This window comes from Podarcis liolepis (genome assembly GCF_965112155.1).
Source record: "Podarcis liolepis genome assembly, chromosome: 2".
Taxonomy (NCBI): domain Eukaryota; kingdom Metazoa; phylum Chordata; class Lepidosauria; order Squamata; family Lacertidae; genus Podarcis; species Podarcis liolepis.
Genome location: NC_139555.1, coordinates 43,443,228 through 43,463,540, shown reverse-complemented (window position 1 = coordinate 43,463,540; position 20,313 = coordinate 43,443,228). Strand labels below are relative to the sequence as shown.

At 46.3% G+C, this 20,313-nt stretch overlaps 2 long non-coding RNA genes across 2 annotated transcripts in view; one reads left to right on the top strand and one right to left on the bottom strand.

The window, feature by feature from the left end:
* The window catches only part of LOC310700844, a 116,666-nt gene extending 97,233 nt beyond the window's left edge, over window positions 1-19,433 (top strand). Inside the window, exon 4 of the long non-coding RNA XR_014522867.1 lies at window positions 19,255-19,433. This is a non-coding gene — a long non-coding RNA (uncharacterized lncRNA). The remainder of the gene's footprint in view (window positions 1-19,254) is intronic.
* On the bottom strand, window positions 7,947-15,474 carry LOC310700847. Its single transcript, XR_014522871.1, has 4 exons — window positions 15,338-15,474; window positions 14,874-15,071; window positions 11,046-11,121; window positions 7,947-8,240 (listed from the first exon to the last, which is right to left on the bottom strand). It is a non-coding gene; the product is annotated as an uncharacterized lncRNA (long non-coding RNA).
* Window positions 19,434-20,313: the final 880 nt, after the last annotated feature.

Below are 20,313 nucleotides of genomic sequence, written 5' to 3'. Positions count from 1 at the left end.
TCAAGAGGCTTTGTTGACATCAGGGGAAGAGCTCAAGGGTGCCACTGCTCCTGCAGGTGCCATATTGGCAACGGTTCCTTTATACAATAATATTATAGTTCCATATCTATATGTGATGATGTCATACTGTCGTAAGTTCTCTAACCTCTTCATGCTAAAACTCAATGCAAGTAGAGTTCTGTATGAGCAGTGGGCCTTCCGCATGGCTGCCTCTGTTCATCATATCAGCAAGTTGCAGCCATTGCAAACAATGTATTCCATGGCAGAGCTGCTTGTGTAAACTTGGCCTTTAAACTTGGTATTTCTGCCTCTTAATAGATGTTGTTGGAGGGCTCAGTTGCTTATTCTGCTGCCTTGAGTGGTGTCCGGTCTTCTTTTCATCAGCAGAGCCACCTGTTTGCGAAATTATCTCAAAATGAAATTGATGAGCTTGAGCTTCCCAAACTATTTTTGTCACCATGCATAATGGTGTGCCTCTAGATACAACAGCTGTGAGTTCCTGAGTTTTCTTTCAGCCTTTATGAAATGATTATTATTATTTTTAAGACTGAAAAAAACCCAAACCTCACCAGCTGTCATAGCCTCATCAGATCTCCATGAAAAGTGTTAGTTCACAAGAGGGATGGGGGGGGGAGAGAGAGACATGTGGCCCTCCAGATGTGGTTGAACTTCAGCTCCATCAGCCCCAGTCAACATGGCCAACTATTAGGGACGATGGAAGTTGTAGCCTAACAACATCTGGAGGGCCCCATCCCTGGATTATAATGGCTCATCATTTCCATTCATTCCCAGCCTTATTGTCAAAATTCATGTTACACATGAGCCTTCCAGGTGTCCTGTGTCCCTTCCTGAATTATATTCTCCAATGAGGTTAGTTATCTATCCAATTTTTGCATCCTTTCCCCCTAATCAAACTGGCTTCTTTGTAGCTGTGTCACTAGGAAGATGGCAGCTACAGTAGAACCTCGTGTTACGTACCGTCTCCCTTGTGAACGCTGCGGGTTACAAGCTCCGCTAACCCGGAAGTAGACGCTCCTGGTTGCAACCTTTGCCCCAGAATGCAAGTGGAATTCGCATGCCAGCAGCGCAGCAGCAGCGGGAGGCGCCATTAGCGAAAGCGCGCCTCATGTTACAAGCGGTTTCGGGTTGAGAACAGACCTCCAGAACGAATTAAGTTTGTAACCGGAGGTACCACTGTAGACCAGGAACTAAGAGCACCAGCTATGGGTATCCTGGGATACAGCAGCTTGGATGAGTCATGTTGAGGGGAAACAATGATGTACAGCAGGAGGTCAGAATGTCTCCAGGGAATCAGAATGCCTGAAACTGCCCTAGACGAAGACTCAGTTGAGTACAGTGGTACCTCGGGTTAAGAACTTAATTTGTTCTGGAGGTCCGTTCTTAACCTGAAGCACCACTTTAGCTAATGAGGCCTGCTGCTGCCACCACGCCGCCAGAGCATGATTTCTGTTCTCATCCAGAAGCAAAGTTCTTAACCCGAGGTAATATTTATGGGTTAGCAGAGTCTGTAACCTGAAGTGTCCGTAACCTGAAGCCTCTGTAACCCGAGGTACCGCTGTAGTCCACTTTGAGGAGAGGTGCCATTTAAGAATAAAGCAGCTCATGCTCTTCTCTTCTGTTCAGTAAGACATTCAGCCTGCCACTGGTTTCTTACAATGCCTTTGTGAACACAGCAGCACAGGGAATGCTGTTTGTGGAATCAAGGTGTCCAAAAGAGACCCTTAAGCTCAGAGAATTCTTAGCTGCTCCTGGCCAGCACTGCTTCTTGTTTCTTGTGCCACTCATTGTTTGTTATTAATTTTATTTCATCTCTTAAAATACCATTTAATCACCAAAGTTTCTAAGCATAAAAATTACAAAAAGCATATGGTGGATAAAATCAATTAAAATTAATCATAAAAGCAGAAAAACAGTCTGGAAAACAGAAAGACTGACTGCTCTAATAGTCATTCCATCTCCCCCAGGGAAGTCAGGCAACTGTATTCTGTGATGGGGCTAGAGATCTAAACAAACAATAATTAAAAAATAAAAATAAAAAGTGCTCCACTACACTCCCTTACCAGACTACCATTCCCAGGATTCTTTGGGGGGGGTAAGCCTTGATAATTCAACTGATACAAAGCCAATATATATTTGTAGTTTAGTAATGCTCATAGCCTGAAGACTCTTCTCTTAGATTAATTACAATATCTCCTTCTTCACATCTCTTCCAGAATACCCAGCAGCTTCTCCATAACTGACCAGCCGCACAGTTCTGGGGGAACTGGAATAGATTTTTATTTTTATTATTAAATTTAAATACCACCTTTAATCGAAAGATCACAGGGCAGTTTACAACATAAAAATACAAAATGAGAACACAAAATACATAATAAAACAGAAACCAATAGCCCCCTCCCACAAACACATTTAAAAGGACAGAAAATGTTAATCAGTCAAAGGCCTGGTTATAGAAAAACATTTTCACCTGGCACCTAAATATATGTAATGCAGTTGCGGGCAGGTGATCCTCAAGGGGGAGAGCATTCCACAAATGGGGAGCCACCACAGAAAAGGCCCATTCTTGTGTTGCCACCCTCCAGACCTCTCATGGAGGAGGCACATTAACAAGAGCCTCAGATGATGATCACTGGGTCCAGGTCGGTTTATCTGGGCAGAGGCAGTCCTTGAGGTATGGTGGTCCTGAGCCATTTAAGCAGGATCAGTGTAATGTGCTCAAACTGTCTTGTCCCAATCAGCAAGAGGGCCACTGAATTCTGCACCAGCTGAAGTTTCTGAACCATCTTCAGAGGGAGCCCTACATATAACGCATTGCAGTAATCTAATCTAGAGGTTACCAGATTAACTCTAGGGAATAAATAAATATGCAATTTGAATGGTATATTCCACTCATATGAAAATATCTGAATTCTAAACAACAAAAGAAACACAATTCCCAAAATTGTACTTTTAAAACATTTATGCTGGGTAGCAGTGCTCCAATTGATTTTCAGTTTATTCACATTTGAGTTATTTGCTTTCTATTCAAAATGTTTCCTTTCTTTCATTATTGTCATTTCCCCCCCTGTTGGGTTTCTTTTAGCTGTAACAATGGTCCGTTCATTTTCATAACTGGTGATGAAACCATTGTTGCTGATGATGGAGGACCATAATAGGCTTCTAGTTCTTTTCCTGCCTCCCTTTGGCTTTAGCTACTAGCCTGGTCTTTTGGGCTGCCAAGATCGAGTGGGGAAGACCTAGCTATGAAAGGCAATGTCCTAGAAACAGAAGAGTCCAGTTGTGTTGGGTTGACGGCCATTCCTTCCTTGGCTTGATCTTTCCCTGGTTACCACCACCCCTATCAGCATATGCCACTGGAAGCCTTAATCAAGCAGAGGCAGCTGCTGTGCAACGCAGGGAACCCAGGCGGCTTTGTTACAAGGGCATGGGGTACATAGCATTGGCAGGAATCTATTTAGCAATAACCCAGAGGCAATGACAGCTGCTTGGCTCCAATCCTGGCTTCACAGGTGGCTGCCACAGCTTCAGGATGAAGCTGGCAGCAGCATGGACCTCCTTGACTGTAGATCTGTGTGAATTGCTGCTTACCTGGAGACATATCCAAAGGAGATGTGTCCCATTCCTGCTTTCAGGACTTCAATAATGTTGAGTACCAAGCAATGTTTCACCAAGGAAGGATGGGAAGGTCATATCTGTAAATATCGTGGGGCCAATAACTGGCAACAAATGCCATTCAAATGTATTATATATTTATATATCAATGGAAGAGGTGCCTGAATATTTTCTCCCTCAAGAACTCAAATTTCCACAGTCCTTTAGCAATCTAGGTACAGGACTTATTAACAAACTGAGCTAATTTTAACCTGCTGAATCCAAATCTCAAAATTAAGTTTACTCTGAGAAAAAGTGCTTGTGTGTGTGTGTGTGCTGTTAAATTCAGTGGGGAGGAAGGTCAGACCTGATGGGGAATTCCTTCTTTCCCCTCCCCTTGAGGATGGGAGTTTTGTTTCAATACTTTGTAACCTTTCACCTTCACATTTGCCTTGAGAGAAATGGATTTCCATGAAAAATGATGGTATGAAGAGTAATTAAGAAGGGTGTTGGAGATATGAGGAAAGATGGCGCCTGGTGCTAAGTAATGTGAGATGTGAAAGCTAAGTGCCCTGGTGCCTTCCAAAGATGTCCTTGGAATGAAAGAATGTAGGTCAGAGTCTCAGAAGGGTTTGCGGTTCCCTCGAAATCAGGGAGGGTCTCCGTGCATTGCTGGAAGTGCCCTGCAGTGGGAAGAAGAGAGGGCTGTCTCTGGCCCATGGGAGTCTATGAAACTGGAGCTGAAGGAAAGACCTTCGAAGAAATGGATGGACTACATCTTATGAGTCTGTGGAGCTCAGGGTGCCTCTTCTAAGACTCTCCCTCCCCCTGCAATTGAACATTTATATGAGGCTAGATGGATTTGTGGCGCAAGTAATCTGAACCACTATGGAACTGGGGTTTGTCTGTACTGGGGAAGGAGACACATCCCATATTTCTCTGCCCGCTTTCCACCAGTAAGGCATCAGCCCAAAAATGCTGTTTTCTGAAGGGTTTGGTGCAGCCATGCAGTTGAAGCAGCTGTTTTCTCCATGCATTTCTTCCTTATGTCCTCTCCTTTCAGCTTCCTTCAAATCACTATTTAGCCAGCATAAATAGTTTGCCATTACTGTGGCCATTGAGTCCTGGCCTCAATAGGTTATTATGGGATTGTCTGATGAGTTTTGCACAAACACAGTGATTTCTCAGCTCAGTTACTTACCATAGAAGTTACGGTACTTAAAAGAGGAGACTGCTTCACTTATTTACAGTTGTTCTAGGGTTAGACTCTGGGGGCAGTGAGAATTATCTGCCAGCTAGCTGAGGTAACAATGACAACTGAATCACTGGGTTAATGATTGGGATCTACAGTTAAGTAGAGACTGCGGGAGGGGAGAGACTCTGCGGGAGGGGAGAGTCTCTTTTTATATCACAAGAATCTCTCACTCTCTTAATGCTGCAAGGGATCTTTTTGTGATGTGAAAAGAGAGAGTTACAACTAAATTCTCAGCATGTTAGAAGTAAGTCCCCCCCCCCACTCCTGCTCAGTTCAGTGGGATGTATCAGGGTGGAGGAAGTTGTTCAGCCCCCAGGCTGTTTCCTCATTGACAACCTTTCAGGAGCTGCGTATCAGTGGGGTGTGGGGGTGTGGCAGGAGCAAAAGTGGATGGAGCAGCAGGTGTGATTGGTCAGATCCACAGCATACATTTGAAGCACGTCCAACACACAATGAAAGCACAGTACTTCCCACAAAGCATCCTGGGAGCTGTAGTTCCCCCCCTCACAGAGACAGAACTCCCAGCATCCTTAACAAACTACAGTTTCCAGGATTCTTTGCGGAAAGTAACACGCTTTAAATATGCACTGGATTTGCTTTCAGTGCACAGTATGGATCTGCTCTTAGTTCAATTGCCTACATTCCAAGCATACAATCCTAGAAACTACTAATAAACAAACAGACCCCCGCTTCTCCAGGCAGGCAAGCAAGAGCTCAAGGAAACATTTCAGCCAGGCACAAGCACTCAAGGAGGGTGAGGAGCAGGACCTGGAGAAGGGTGTCCTTCCTTGCATTTCTTGCTTGCATCCTCTCCTTTCCACTTACTACAACCCCCGCCACCCCACAGCCCAGGCCAGTTCTTTCCCACCCTTGGGATATACAGCCAGGCAAACATGCTTACAGTTGTGGCAATGGCATTAGTTGGAGATGGTGAGGGAAGACATGGTGCAGGGAAATAGTGTTAGTTGGTTACAGGAGGAAATGGGTTTGGTAGCTTAGAACAGGGGTGGGCACAGTGAAGAGCACAAGAAGAACCTGCCAGATCAGACCAAGGGCCCATCTCGTTAAGCATCCTGTTCTCATGGGGGCCAACTAGATGCCTGTGGGAAACAGCAAGCAGAACCTGAGCTCAAGCAGACCCTCCCCTCCTGCAGTTTCCAGCAACTGGTGTCAGATCTCTGGGTAGTTTCCAGTAGACTGTTGTTGTTTAGTCATGTCCGACTCTTCGTGACCCCATGGACCAGAGCATGCCAGGCACTCCTGTCTTCCACTCCCTCCCGCAGTTTGGTCAAACTCATGTTTGTAGCTTTGAGAACACTGTCCAACCATCTCGTCCTCTGTTGTCCCCTTCTCCTTGTGTCCTCAACCTTTCCCAACATCAGAGTCTTTTCCAGGGAGTCTTCTCTTCTCATGAGGTGGCCAAAGTATTGGAGCCTCCAGTAGATTAGCAACAACATAAATACGTGTGTGTGTGTGTGTGTGTGTGTGTGTGTGTCCTAAATTAGGCTGCCGAAGCAAATAAAGCTTGGGGAGGGGAACCAGGAGTGGATATTTATGTGAAAAGACTGTGAGCTCAATTCTAGTACTAAAAACAGCTTCCTGGTCTAGGCTCAGAGGCACCCTATTATTTAATTCTACAGCTCAATTTGTTAGAGCATGGTGCTGATAACACCAAGGTCGCAGGTTTGAACACCATATGGGACAGCTGCATATTCCTGCACTGCAGGGGGTTGGACTAGATGAACCTCGGGGTCCCTTCCAACTTTACAATTCCATGATTCTATGATTCTATCTGCTCCTTGCCTGCTATACTACTGTAGCATTGTTTGGACATAGTACAAAATCAACGGCTGAAGTCTGCTCATCGCTGGCATAGGAGAAGGGAGCTTCTGGGGTGGGCAGGCGGCTGGTGCCTCCTTGTTTCTGCCCCCACCTCAGGAAAGAAAACTGAGCCGAGCTAGTCTAATCAAAGTGGGACCTGGGACTCCTATTCAGGGCTGGTGCCATTGTGTGTCAGCTGTGAGCCTCTTTGAGAACTGTGCAGAGAAATGGGGTCAGGAGCCAGGAAGACAGTTCAAACACAGAAACCAATGCAAGAGGGGGAGCCAAAGTCAGAGTCAAGCAGAGCCAAGGTCACAGCCAAGGAGTCTGTCAAGCGGAGCAGAAAGCAGGGAGTAGCAATGAAGCTAGAGACAGGCAGGTCAGAGGAACAGAGAGACCGGGAAGTGGAGATCAGGAATTCAAGCACACACTGACGGATAAAGCCAATGCAAAGCCACTCGGGACTTCAGGCGGCGTTTATGTTTACCAGGGAGTGCAGGCCTTGCCCTTTCAGAATGATTGTGGCCACCGCCTCTCCGAAACGAGTTTCCCCCGGTGGCAATGGCCCCCTAAGAAACAACTGCCTCCTCCTATGGTTCTTAAGGCGGTTGCTGCAAACAAAAGCTGCCCCTGTTCCAGTAGCCAATGCCACCTGCACCTGCCAGTGGGATTAATACACCAAAGGAGGTCTTTGGGAAAGGAGGCCACCATTTCTGTTTGTCTCCTCCTTCATGCTGCTTCTGGGAGCCAGTATGGTGTAGTGGTTAAGAGCGGCAGTCTCGTAATCTGGGGAACCGGGTTCGCGTCTCCACTCCTCCACATGCAGCTGCTGGGTGACCATGGGCTAGTCCAGGGGTCTGCAACCTGCGGCTCCGGAGCCGCATGTGGCTCTTTTACATCTTTGCTGCGGCTCCGGGGCGGATACTAGCGAGGGGAGGAGGCGCATTGTGCGCCCCGACACTCCTCACTGTGGCGGGCGCTGTACTGGCTGTGACGTCGCATGGAGGCGGTGTGTGCGTTAGTCACGCACCATCCCGATGTCACCTTCCCGCCCGCTGTCAGATCGTGGCTCCAGAGATATATTTGTTTTAAATGTTGCAATGGTTTTGCGGCTCCCAGTTGTTGTTTTTTCTTCGGAAACGGGTCCAAGTGGCTCTTTTTGTCTTAAAGGTTGCAGACCCCTGGGCTAGTCACACTCCTCTGAAGTCTCTCAGCCCCACTCACCTCACAGAGTGTTTGTTGTGGGGGAGGAAGGGAAAGGAGAAGGTTAGCCACTTTGAGACTCCGTAGGGTAGTGATAAAGCGGGATATCAAATCCAAACTCCTCTTCTTCTTCTCTTCTTCCTAACTGCTGGTCTGTGATGTGCATGGGGCATCCGCTACTAATGGATCACCGAGGATGAAAGCAGACTGTTCTTATACTGCACTTCTGGAGAACAGAGGGCGGTATCAAAACACTGATTGAGAAGTGATTGAGAAGGATGGGAGGCAGGTATGGGCAATGCATGCCACAACCTGGCCAGGGCAGCCAGGAGCTCTCGATGCTTCAGACCTGTAATCAGAGAAATATATTGCAGGGCATTTTCCTACAGCCAGAGGACTTGGAACACACACACAGGCTGAGGATGATGTGCTTGGAGGAGGGGTCTCTGGCACCTGCAAGCCCATTTGCCCCTCTCCTCTTGCCAGAGACAGGGGCAGCGAAATATTCCACAAGTGCAGAAGATCTAGGAAATGTATTTCTTCTCCTCCCACCTCCCCCCCCCCCCGCCACGCTCCCCAGGAAGATTAAAGCCCCATTGTTCTCTTGCCAATTTTAGCCCATTAAGTGAGCTAATCACAAGGAAAGGCCATTATTAGCTGAACAACACGGTGTAAATTATTAATGCAAAAAGCAGGATTGCATCCCTGGAGAGGCATCCTGGGCTTCAGCCATCAGGGATAGCCCTGGTTCAGGGAGCCCTTCGAAGAGAGAGAGAGAGAGAGAGAGAGAGAGAGAGAGAGAGAGAGAGAGAGAGAAGGCAGTTTTCTGCAGAAGGTAGCACTCATCACCTGCGCCAGAGGGAAAAGGGAAGGCGTGCAAGACGTCCATATCCAGGAGCAGCAGCGATGCAGCTGTAGCCCTGCATGTGAAGGAGACAGTAGTGGCTGTCTTAAAAGATGCAGGAGTCTCCAGAGGGAGTCTTGGATCCAGTCCAGACCTCTGTAATCCTGGGGATCAGGTGTGCTGGTTCATTGCTCCCAGTCAGGCTTTCCACTGGGCTGAGAGGGACCTAAGCGTGCTTGCGGTCTCCGCCATGCACCCAACAAACCCTATTCAGGATGGGTTTCGGCTTTCAAAGATGCCTGATCTCTAGTCGGCTTAGTATTCAAACACAGACAGGAAACAGGCTAAGGTGAGCCAGGCCATTGCTTCTCCCTGCCTGCTTACTGGCAGCTGCCTCAGGCAGGGCTTTTTTCCTGCTCTGCTCCCTTTAACTCAGGGGTGAGGGACCTTTCTCAGCCTGAGGGCAGCTGCATTCCCTTCTGAGCAGCCTTCCAGAGGCCACATGCCAGGGGTAGGCAGGGCCAGGGGCAAAAGTGTGTGGAGGAATGACCGTCATACAGCAAGCTAGTTTCTACACACCTCTATCCTTCATCTAGGCAAGCAAGAGACATGATCGGAATTCAAGGACACATTCCAGCCAGGCAAAAATACCCAAGGAGTGTGCGAAGCAGGGCGGTGAGGGGGTGCCGCCTGGGGAGAGGGGGAGTGTCCTGGGAAAGGGGGAGAGTCCTGGGTCAGTTAGAGAGGCCTGGGGAACCACATTCAGCCCCCCAAGTCTTAGATCTCCCCACCTTAACTGGAGATGTTGTGGATAAAACCTGGAACCCTCTATGTTTAAAGCCAGTTGTCTGCCACTGAGTTATGCCTCCCCACTCTCTGTGCTTTATAGAGCATTACATTTTTATTTCACTTTTCCTCCAAGGAGTCTAGGGTGGATGCACACGGTCCTCCCACTCTCCCACCCAATTCTGTATTCACAACAAACCTGTGAGGAAGGCTAATCGGAGAGGCTTGTGAGCTTCATGGCTGAGTGGGTGAGATTTGAACCTGTGTCTACTGGCTGTGCCCTACCTTTGTGCTTCCTCTGGTGGCAAACAATTGATGGATGCGTTGTGCGGCAGCGGGGCAGCTCCAGAGGCAGGCGAGAAACAAGAGAATATGAAGGGCTCTCAGCCGAGAAAGGCACACTAGCTCCTCCTCATGCCCACAGGTGGCAGAACCTTGTCTCAAGGATGGACAGTTTCCCGCCCTGCAGTGGGCTGTGTTTGTGCAGACGTGCAGCGCATTCCCAGGGGCCTCGGTTCTCTGAGCTGGAGGGAGCATCATCCTACATGAGAGCACCAGGGAGGGAGCCCTGCCGCGAATCTCAGCTCTGCAATGTCTCCTTTATGCTTGCCGAGAGAGGAGGAGTCTCTGTTTGTCACCCTCTGCATCTTTTGCCTCCACTGATGCTTTAAGATAAATGTGTCTCCATGGGAGTGAATGAGCAATTAAGAACGGAGCTGAAGAAATGGGGGCAGCTTGTGAAATCTGTGTCTCTGTCACGGCCTAGCAGCTCAACGGTGCAAGGCACCACCTATATGTTAAGAGTGCCTTTTAGGAGAGAAACAAGCACTCGGGGCAGAAGGGAGCTTGCCTGCCACCTTGTTGTCGTGTTTTTTGTTTGTTTGCTTGCTTGCTTGCATGCATGCAGGATTCCCCTTCTGCTTCTGTCTCAGACAGATGGGCGGGATGGAAGGAATGCTGGACCTGATGCCATTGCTCAGTTTTCTCTGCTCCTGCAGAGCTTGTGGCTGCTGCTGCTGCTGCTGTGTTTGGCCAAGCAGTCCCCCTCCCTCCACACTCGACCTTCTTTCTGGGAAGCTGCACCCTCTGGGCTCCCCCCTGGCCTGGCACCGGCGCCATTCTCTCAGCCAGTGTGGTACCCGACTCTCCTGCCAGACTGGAATTGGCGTTGCCTTCTCGTAAATCATGCTCTGAGCAGCGTGGGCTGGGAAATACAGTTGTAGGAGGGGAGAGTGGCAAAACCCAGAGGTGGGGCGGCAGGGAGAGTTATAACAGGGAAGGGCCTGCAAGGCCATTAGTAAGGCAGGGAGGGAAACACTAATGGAAGAGCCTTGGGAGTAGGGAAAAGGGAAAAGGGGGGGGTTGATTGAAGAGTTTAATTAAAAAGAAATAGAGGCTGCTTCTCGTGGATTTGCCTCCCCTCCCCGAATCTGCAGGGTCTGCAAGGCTGCATTTCTGGCTCTCTGCAAACAGTACATCTGTGTGCGATATTAATTCATTAAAGTCATAAGCAAAAGGCAATACCTGAACTATATACTCTTCTGCAAAGCCTTGCAATTTTTCCCATATCGTTTTATTCAAACATTTGTATCTCATCCTCCTGGTGTAAAACAAAAACCAAAAAACATAACTCAGGGCACTTTGCCGCATACATGACATTACAGTTGTGTTAAACAATATAAAACAATTACCAAAAAGGAGACAGATCAGCAGTTTTTAAACAAAATAAAAATAAAGAACACTGTCTGCCTCATGAAATAAAAGTCTGTTGGAAGGGGGAAATGTTCATAGATATACCTGGTGAAGAATAGCAAGGGATAGGGTCATTCTTCTGAAACTGGGTAATGTTATCTAACATACAATACATTGCACCTCCGTGGAATGTCACCTACCCACCACCCTGCATCTTTGAGCAATGCAACATTTACAGGTACTGTACTACATGCATCTGCACACCTGTGCACAAGGAAACATGTGCCTCCCAGTCATAGTGCAGGTTTCCTAGGGTGCTTCTGGGTAGGTGTTTATTGTGGGATCAGTACTCCTCATGCCTGATAGTTTTTGCAGTGTACACATGATGTCATTGACATCAAGACACCAGCCTGTATTCCACCCCCGCCACCCCCACTTTAATCTGGATTTACCCTCTCCAGAGGAAATTCAGTCAGTGAAAAAAGTCTGCTGCCAACAAAGCATTTGCAATATCTCAATGTCTCATTTGCAACTTAAGCCCTCCCCCCACCCCCACCCCCGTCCTGAAGCATCCCATGTCTTGCTGCATACCTCCACATCATCACCTTGTAGGTGCAACACAAACGCAAAGCCGTAAAGTGAGTTCTCATATCCTTATTGTGAGTTGCGATTTCAGTTAAGGAGGTGGAAGCAAATCTTTACTAATTAATCTTTACTGATCTGTTTCAATCTATGCAGGGGAGGTGGGCGTGAGGGAGAAACCAGTGAAACTTAACATTAAGCAACCATGACATATCACCCCCTCCTTTTCCTCCTGAGAGCGGAACTTTTACTCCACAAATATTCTAAACTGTATATTGCAGCGGGTGGGGTGGGGGTGGGGAAATAGACCAGGGATGTGATTGTATTATTACAATCTCCTCGCTTAGGAAAGGTCAAAGCTGTTATTTATTTATTTCATTTTTGAGTCACTTCCCATGACGCATTCTCAAGCGATTTACAATATAATCGGTGTATATATATAAAACAGTTACATATATAAAAACAGTTAAAACAACCTTTAAAATAAAAAAGCAAGTAGGCCTTTCCATATAAATAGCTGGAAAATAACAACAGCACACATATAAAATCAATTCAAATCCACTGCAGATACTAGCTGAATCATAAATGGTATGCTTTGAATGCTGAAGGTCTCAGGTTTGATCCTCGCCATCTCTAGGTAGGGCTAGGGAAGACTCCTGCTTGAAACCTTGGTCGGATTCAGCATAAGGCGGAAAGAGGGGCAGCACGACAGAATTCCATGAGAGAGTAAAGGCAATTTCTGCTGTCTTTGTAATATTTGTTTTATCTACAAATAATATTAGCAGCACCTACTGGAAGCAAGCAAATACCTAAAAATAGGCAGCAGGTCCAGAGAAACAGTGGGAAGCTGCACCACTGCCTGTGGAGAGGTGCAGAGAAAGCTCATCTCATACCCCACCTGTGAAATGGAATGGCTTATTCAGGAGACCATCCACAATCATTAAAGAACATTAACATTCCTTTATCAAGGACTTGACCACTCATTCACAGTGATCAAGCCAGCTGAGCACACAACAGTATATTTGAGAGTACTGGAGAGAAAAATACATGATAAGCTACTAAGGGCGAATGTGTTTCCCTAATATGTCTCTTAAAGTGAATCATAGTCCATTATTCGCCATGTGGTTTCTCACATTACGGATCTATAAAGGTGCACAACCACTCCCATCACGGCATGTGGGACAGATGAGAAGGGAAGTGTTCTCTTTCTCCCCTACCCTTTTTGCTTGGTCTCGAGCCTCGTGTAGCCATTGCAGAACTGGGGAGGTTCATTTTAAAAAGGAACTAGTTCTAGTTCAAGGTTGACATGTCCCAAAAGGAACTAATTCCAGTTCACTTTTGTTCCTTTATGAAATAAACTGGTTCAGTTCACATTCAGTTCGCAGTTCGATTCAAATTGTTTCAAATGATTTGTTGCATCCCTCCCTGCACCCAGACTTCAGAATGTTACAAGCTACTATGCTGAAGTATAAACTATATTTAAAGTCTATATTTAAGACTAAGGAAGCATCAAGGCACGCACACACACACACACACACACACACACACACAGAGCAGAACGTGAAGTGTTTGGTTTATTTCCCCTACCAATTCCTCTCTTTAAGCTTAAAGGCCCCCCAAAGTCAAAAACAGATGCAAGAGAATAAACTTTATGATGAACTAGAAATAATTCAATGAACTTAAGTCATGCTGTGTGCACTGGACAATTATGGGGACTATTTTCAGGTGTAGTTCAGAGATTTTGAGCTAATTCAGTGAATTTTGCTAAACCAAACCAGTTCATTCCAAGCACATCTTTTTCTTAAAAATTGATATATTATTGCTGGATCCATCCTGCCCTCAGAGGACTCGGTTTTAATTGTTTAATTCATGCTGTGGAAATGCTCACTTATAACAAAAACACTTTAGTGAGCACTTTAATGTTACGGCAGTGGGGAAAACCAGACGTGGAAGTCAGTTGTCATGAAACCACAAAGGAAGGAAATTAATCTCCGGGCGATGCCTTACAGCCACAAAACAAACGCTGTGTACCTTACACACAACACCCCACCCTGCCCAAAAAAGTCCTAAGAATCCAGCAGCTCAGAGCCTTATTTGTCTGCCTTGGTTATCTTTAGCTAAATACAAATGATAATTTGAAAGACTTGTGCTTGAGACTCTGGAGAACTGCTGCCAGTCGGAGGGAATACTGGACTAGATGGGCAAATAGTCTGAGGTGGTGTAAGGCAGCTTCCTATGTGGGTTCTGACAACATGGAGGGAGACAAGGCCCTTGGGGCAGGCAGGAGAGCTTGCTGAGGGGGGAGCCTGTTTGCCTCCATCCTAAAATAAAAGTAGGTCATAAAGTGCACATCCAAGAAAAAGAAAGAAAGAAAGAAAGAAAGAAAGAAAGAAAGAAAGAAAGAAAGAAAGAATAAGGGAAAAGGTTTCTTCAGAGTGGAGCACAGGGCCTGGGGTGGTTGATGTTTGCTACTTTTATACTTGCACAGTGGCGTAGCGTGGGTTGTCAGCACCCGGGGCAAGGCAAGTAATTTGCGCCCCCTAACCCGTGGATTTGCGCCCCCTAACCCTAACCCCCAGATGTTGCGCCCGGTGCGGCCAGCCCCCCCTACACCCCCCACGCTACGCCACTGTACTTGCATACAGGATATCACCCTTTCCAAAATTAAATAGGAGCCCTCCTTTCAAATCTTGAAAATAACATGATTATTGTAGAGTGGGGAGGGATTCTAAGTTGACATCCGCGATGCCTGTGTCAGCCATCCCTTTTCGAAAGGGGAGCTCTGCCATCAGTGGAAGCGAAGGCTGTCTTTCTCACAAGGTGGGGCTGCCACCTTTCTGAGGAGTTTCAAAGAAGCCTATAGAAAACCAATTATTTCCTTAAAACCAACAGAGACGTCAGTAGCCATGTGGCCAAGCTCAAATGCTGATGTGTAGGGCATGGCCGTGTATGCCATGCCAAAAAAGAGGGCAAAGGAGGACAAAGGTTTGCATCAAATTTACATTTGGTCATTTATAGGAATTGATTCAAATTTATAAATAATTCTTACAGTTTAAGTAGAAAAACAATAAATCTCACCATCGTGGGGGAAGGCCATGGCCTGTGTGTGGCTGTTCAGTCTGCTGTTCAGATGTTTGCTGTGGTTGGGCAGCATCAAGTCCCTCCCTGATACTCTCCCTCTAGCTCTAAACCAGATTTGGACAGGACCGCTCAGAGGGCCTTCGCCTGACAGCCCTTCAGAATTGAGGACCGTTCTCTGTAGAGTAGCTCTAGAAACTGGTAGGATGAGAAACAGTTTTAGTTACATGAGATGTGTTAGTTTTAGTTCAGAGGTTTTTGCCTAAACTGAACATCTTCTTTAAATAAGGAAACATCTTATGAAAAGGACAGATTTTATAGGTGAGTTTAAAACAGAGAATCAACCACAAACACCTTGATAACTCAATAACTGGTGCATTTTTCATAAGAATTAAGCATCTTAACTGTATGCAATGAACAAAAGGCAACAGAAGATTTAAAATAAGCACAAACTTACACTGTACCTAAGAAGTGAAAAAATAGCTGCAATATGTTCTTTAAAAAAACAAAAAACGGTTTCATCTTGCACTGCACACCGATACAAAAGAAGGGTCAAGAAACAGAGTGAGGATGCAATCCAACCAAAGTCAAGCACTTTCACATCTTCAAAGGGAGACTGATGCTGAGCACGTGCTTCATTTTCCTGTTGAAATCAATGAGCCTTCTTTTGCAATTTGCCAAGCAGATTTTTTTTATTTTTTGCTCTGGTAAAGCAAGGACAAGCTTCCTGCTGCTGTGAGCACATTCTGGAAGATCATGAGAGACAACGTTCGGGCAAGTAGATCACTCTGGGAGTACTCACAATCCCCCATGAAGCCAGGGGATGTGGGGCTCTACTTGCAGTGGGGTGCCTGCCAGTCAGCCTTCCCTCTCCCTCTTCTGGGCAGGACTCCTCCTTTCCTTCCCTTTATCAAGAGGGTGGCAAAGGAGCAGCACAAAGTTTCCAGCCCTGAAAAGGAGGGGGAGGAGCTGCTGACTCCTGCCTGCTGTATCTGCCTACAACAGGTGCATACAATCCAGATCACTCCGAGGGAGACATTGACATTTCCTGATTAACGCAAGGGGCCCACATCACCACAGTAATTGCCAGGAATTATTTTTGCTACATTTTTAATGTTTTCTTTTTAACCTATTCTCTGTCTCCCCACCACCACTGCCAAGCCCATTTCTTTCTGTACCTCATAGCATATTACAGTGGTACCTTGGGTTAAGTACTTAACCTGAAACTGTTCTTAACCTGAAGCACCACTTTAGCTAATGGGGCCTCCTGCTGCTGCCGCGCCGCCAGAGCAAAATTTCTGTTCTCATCCTGAAGCAAAGTTTTTAACCTGAAGCACTATTTCTGGGTTAACGGAGTCTGTAACCTGAAGCGTATGTAACCTGAAGCGTATGTAACCCGAGGTGCCACTGTATTTATTTTTGCCCTGTTCTTTTTGGCACCAGGTCTCTGTTGCCCTCTTTTTTCTCCTCTGCACACACCAAAGTATTATTTTCTCTCTTTGTGCTGTTAGAGGTCTCTCTATTCCTTCGGTTATCCCAGGCATAGGTTCTTCTGAACCCTTCTTTTCATCTGCACCCCATAGCACTCTCCTCTCCCTGCATCACCATCATAACGTTGCACCCCCATATCTCTTACCTTTCCCTTTTCTCTCTTTTGGTCTGTCCTCCCATTTTGCACTTTCTCTGTCACCTCCACTTCTCTGTTTCTCCACCCTACTGGTGTCTGTCTACCCCAAATTTCAAGTTATCACTATTTTTCTTCCCTTTGTTCCCTGTCTCTGTTTGTTCTTACTGAGCTCAGCAGCAGCAACAGCACACAAGGCTTTAACTCCCCCAGCAATTCACAGCAGTAAAGGAGAAACTGGTAGGCCATGCGGTGAGCCTGCTTGGATGTAACAGAGTGGAAAAATACAGAGTATTGTACTGTCCTTAAACATGGAAGTTGCATTTCTATGGTAGGCGTGTTTTCCGTGAACAATATGAACATAGGGCTAGCTTGTTTAGAAAATGGGGGGGGGGGAGAACATATCGAAGCACTTTAAACAAATCAGAACACACACCAAAAAAAAAAAGACGATTAAATTGAATATGTGATTCAAATTAAAGTAATGGGGGAAATAACAGATGCCACACTCTTCCGCAGAAAGAGAATGTGCTGACAGGTATGAGCTAACTGTCCATTCTCTGTCTGCACAACGTATGACCTGGATTATTCCACTGGCTCAGTTATCTTGCCAGGTGCCACTATCAATTTGTCCTTAGTAGCATTATGCAGGAGTTTATTGGAGACCAGACTCAATTTTCCTGGCCTTTTTATCATAGCCAGATTTATGTGCTTTATTCCCCCAACCTTCAGGTTACCCAGTTCTGTTCCACATTGTCATGAGCTACAGTGGTAGCTATTAGAAGATTCTAATACATGTATCGCATATATGAGCCTTGTGTTCACTAACAACTCTGCATCATTCTAGTAGTATAATAGTAGTAGTAGTGGTAGTAGTAGGAGTCGTCGTCTACACAGGGATGCTAGGGGCAGAGCTCCCAGGCTCAGGCACCTCCTATATGTGGTTTGTGTGCCCCCTCACATAGAATCATAGAATCTTAGAGATGGAAATGACCCCAAAGGTCATCTAGTTCAACCCCCTGCAATGCAGGAATCTCAGCTAAAGCATCCATGACAGATGGCCACCCGACCTCTGCTTAAAAACCTCCAAGGAAGGAGAGTCCACCACCTCTTACTGTCAGAAAGTTTTTCCAAATGTTTAGTCAGAATCTCATTTCTTGTAGCTTGAAGCCATAGGTTCAAGTCCTACCTTCCAGAGCAGGAGAAAACAAGCATGCTCCCTCATCCATCCTTAAGATATTTGGAGGTGGCTATCATATCTCCTCTCGGTCTCCTCTTTTCCAGGCTAAACATACCCAGCTCCTTCCAGCGCTCCTCATAAGACTTCATTTCCAGACCCTTGATAATCTTGGTTGCCCTCCTCTGCACATGTTCCAGCTTGTTAACATCCTTCTTAAATTGTGGTGCCCAGAATTAGACACAGTATTCCAAGTGTGGTCTGACTAAGGCAGACCCCTGACAGTTAAGTCCAGTCACGAATGACTCTGGGGATGCGGTGCTCATCTCACTTTACAGGTCGAGGGAGACGACGTTTGTCCGCAGACAGGTTTTCCAGGTCATGTGGCCAGCATGACTAAGCCGCTTCTGGCGAACCAGAGAAGCGCACAGAAACGCCATTTACCTTCCTGCTGGAGCGGTACCTATTTATCCACTTGCACTTTGATGTGCTTTCAAACTGATAGGTTGGCAGGAGCTGGGACCGAACAACGGGAGCTCACCCCATCGTGGGGATTTTAACCGCTGACCTCCTGATCGGCAAGCCGTAGGCTCAGTACTTCCCTTGATCTGGACGCTATAATTCTTTTGATGCAGTCTAGAATAGCATTAGTGTTTTTTTTGCTGCTGCATCACACTGTTGACTCACGCTAAGCTTGTGGTCCACTAAGAGATTCTTTAAACACCTGAACAGGCTCATTTCTGTCCAGCCCCCTGAATGGCATGAACTTCATGGAGCCTCACCAGCTAACCCTCAACTGCAGCACTTCAAATCACCTGGCTTGATTAGGCATTTGCAGATCTTTGCCTGTGAAATTAATACAGTAGCTAATTTGCTTCAGGATGGGGGGGGGGCTGAAACAAAGGTCAATCCTGATTGGCCACTCCGGAAGAAGACAGGAATGAGGACAAGGCAGGAAGGAATACTGAGGTTTGGGTGGAACAAAAGATCAAAACCAACCTCAGAACTCCCTAGAATTCCTAACTTTTAACCCCTGGCTTCTCAGCACTTAAGGGACAGGGGACATCTCTCCTTCCCGCACCCTGCCTAGCCAGCTTCAACTCAAGGGATCCTCAGACATTAACAGAGGTAAGGGGGAAAGGAGGCATGTCCTTCTGTTCCAAGTCACACACCCCACATTTCTCTGGAAACTACAAAGGGCCTTATTCAATCCATGCTTTGGACTTGAGCTTCCACTTTGGCCAGTTCTGTCCAATGTGTTGCTCTCACTTTGTCACTTCTCTGTTCCAAGGAAGGAGAGGGTGAGTGAGAGAGAGAGAGAGAGAGAGAATTTATACACGCAGAGTTGTAAACTATACATTCTGTGTTCTCATTCTAAAAATAACCCCTCTCCCAAAACACAGAAGGAAGCATGTGCACACACACATATAGTAAAGTGTGTCTGGTAACTCACAAACCTGTCAGCTGCTATGTGGCAAAATGGCAGCCTCCTTCTAGATACTGGGGACTGCTGATTGGTGTGCCATTTAGTGTGTTCCAGATAGGACTGCTCGTCTGCTCACGCACTTTTTCTTTTAGAGATGGTGAAGTGGGGCCAGGGACGAGGTCACTGCCAGGAGGAGCATCTGGCATAAAGCAGTGACTCGTGCACGTGCCCTGGCTGCAGCAGAGTAGCCCTGCTTATTGATGATCATCCCTGTGGAATCAAAAAGTGTGCTGTATCCTGAATTGGAGGGTGAAGAGGTATCTGGGTCACTCTGTCATTGTAAGCCTATTAATGGATTATTATTTTTTAAGAAATAAGCATTTTTATGCATGTGTTGGGGAGGGAGCGGGAACAAGCGAATTGCTCAGTTTGCATTCTAATAAGGAATGTTGCAAAGCCCACATTTTTGCTGAGGCAGGTGGAGGGTCAGTGTGCCCATTTTATCATCGATTTTTAGAGGGTTCGTTATCATTGATGAAGTGCTTGGGTGAGATTCAGGGAGAGGCTTGTGCATTCCAGTGCAGGTTTGCAACAGAAGATGACCACTGGAGGAGGAGGAGGAGGAGGAGGAGGAGGAGGAGGAAGCCTGGGTTAAGGTACCAGAGTCTGCTCTTTGTGCGTCACATGCAAACTGATAGGACTTCTCCATGGTGCCTTTTCACACTAGATAACCATTTTGTCCATTCTTAACCATTAAAAACCAGATGGAAAAGGCATCCTGGGGTTCCAACAACAGTCAAGAGTAAATGTGATGAAGAGTTATGCAGACTCTCATGTTCAGCTCTTGTGGAATCCCAACTATACTGTTAACCCCCCCACTGATGCTCAGAACCAACATAGTTCCCCGCAGCTTTTGTGGGTATCGATGTTTCTGTAGGATAGGAAAAACACCCTGTTGAACAAAATTAAGCTTTATTTAGAAAGAAGGGGGGAGGGAGGTAAAGTGGCTTATGTGCCATAAATTAATGGCGCACAGAGGGCTACCTAGTTCTTGACTAGCCATCTTGATCCTATCCATGCTTACTTTGAAGCAAACATTGTTAATTTCAGTGCAAATTACTTCAAAGTAAGTGCACATAGGATTACAGCATCTCGGTACAAGCTGTTAAATACCACATACTAAGACAAAACTGGAATTAGAGTTACAGTACCT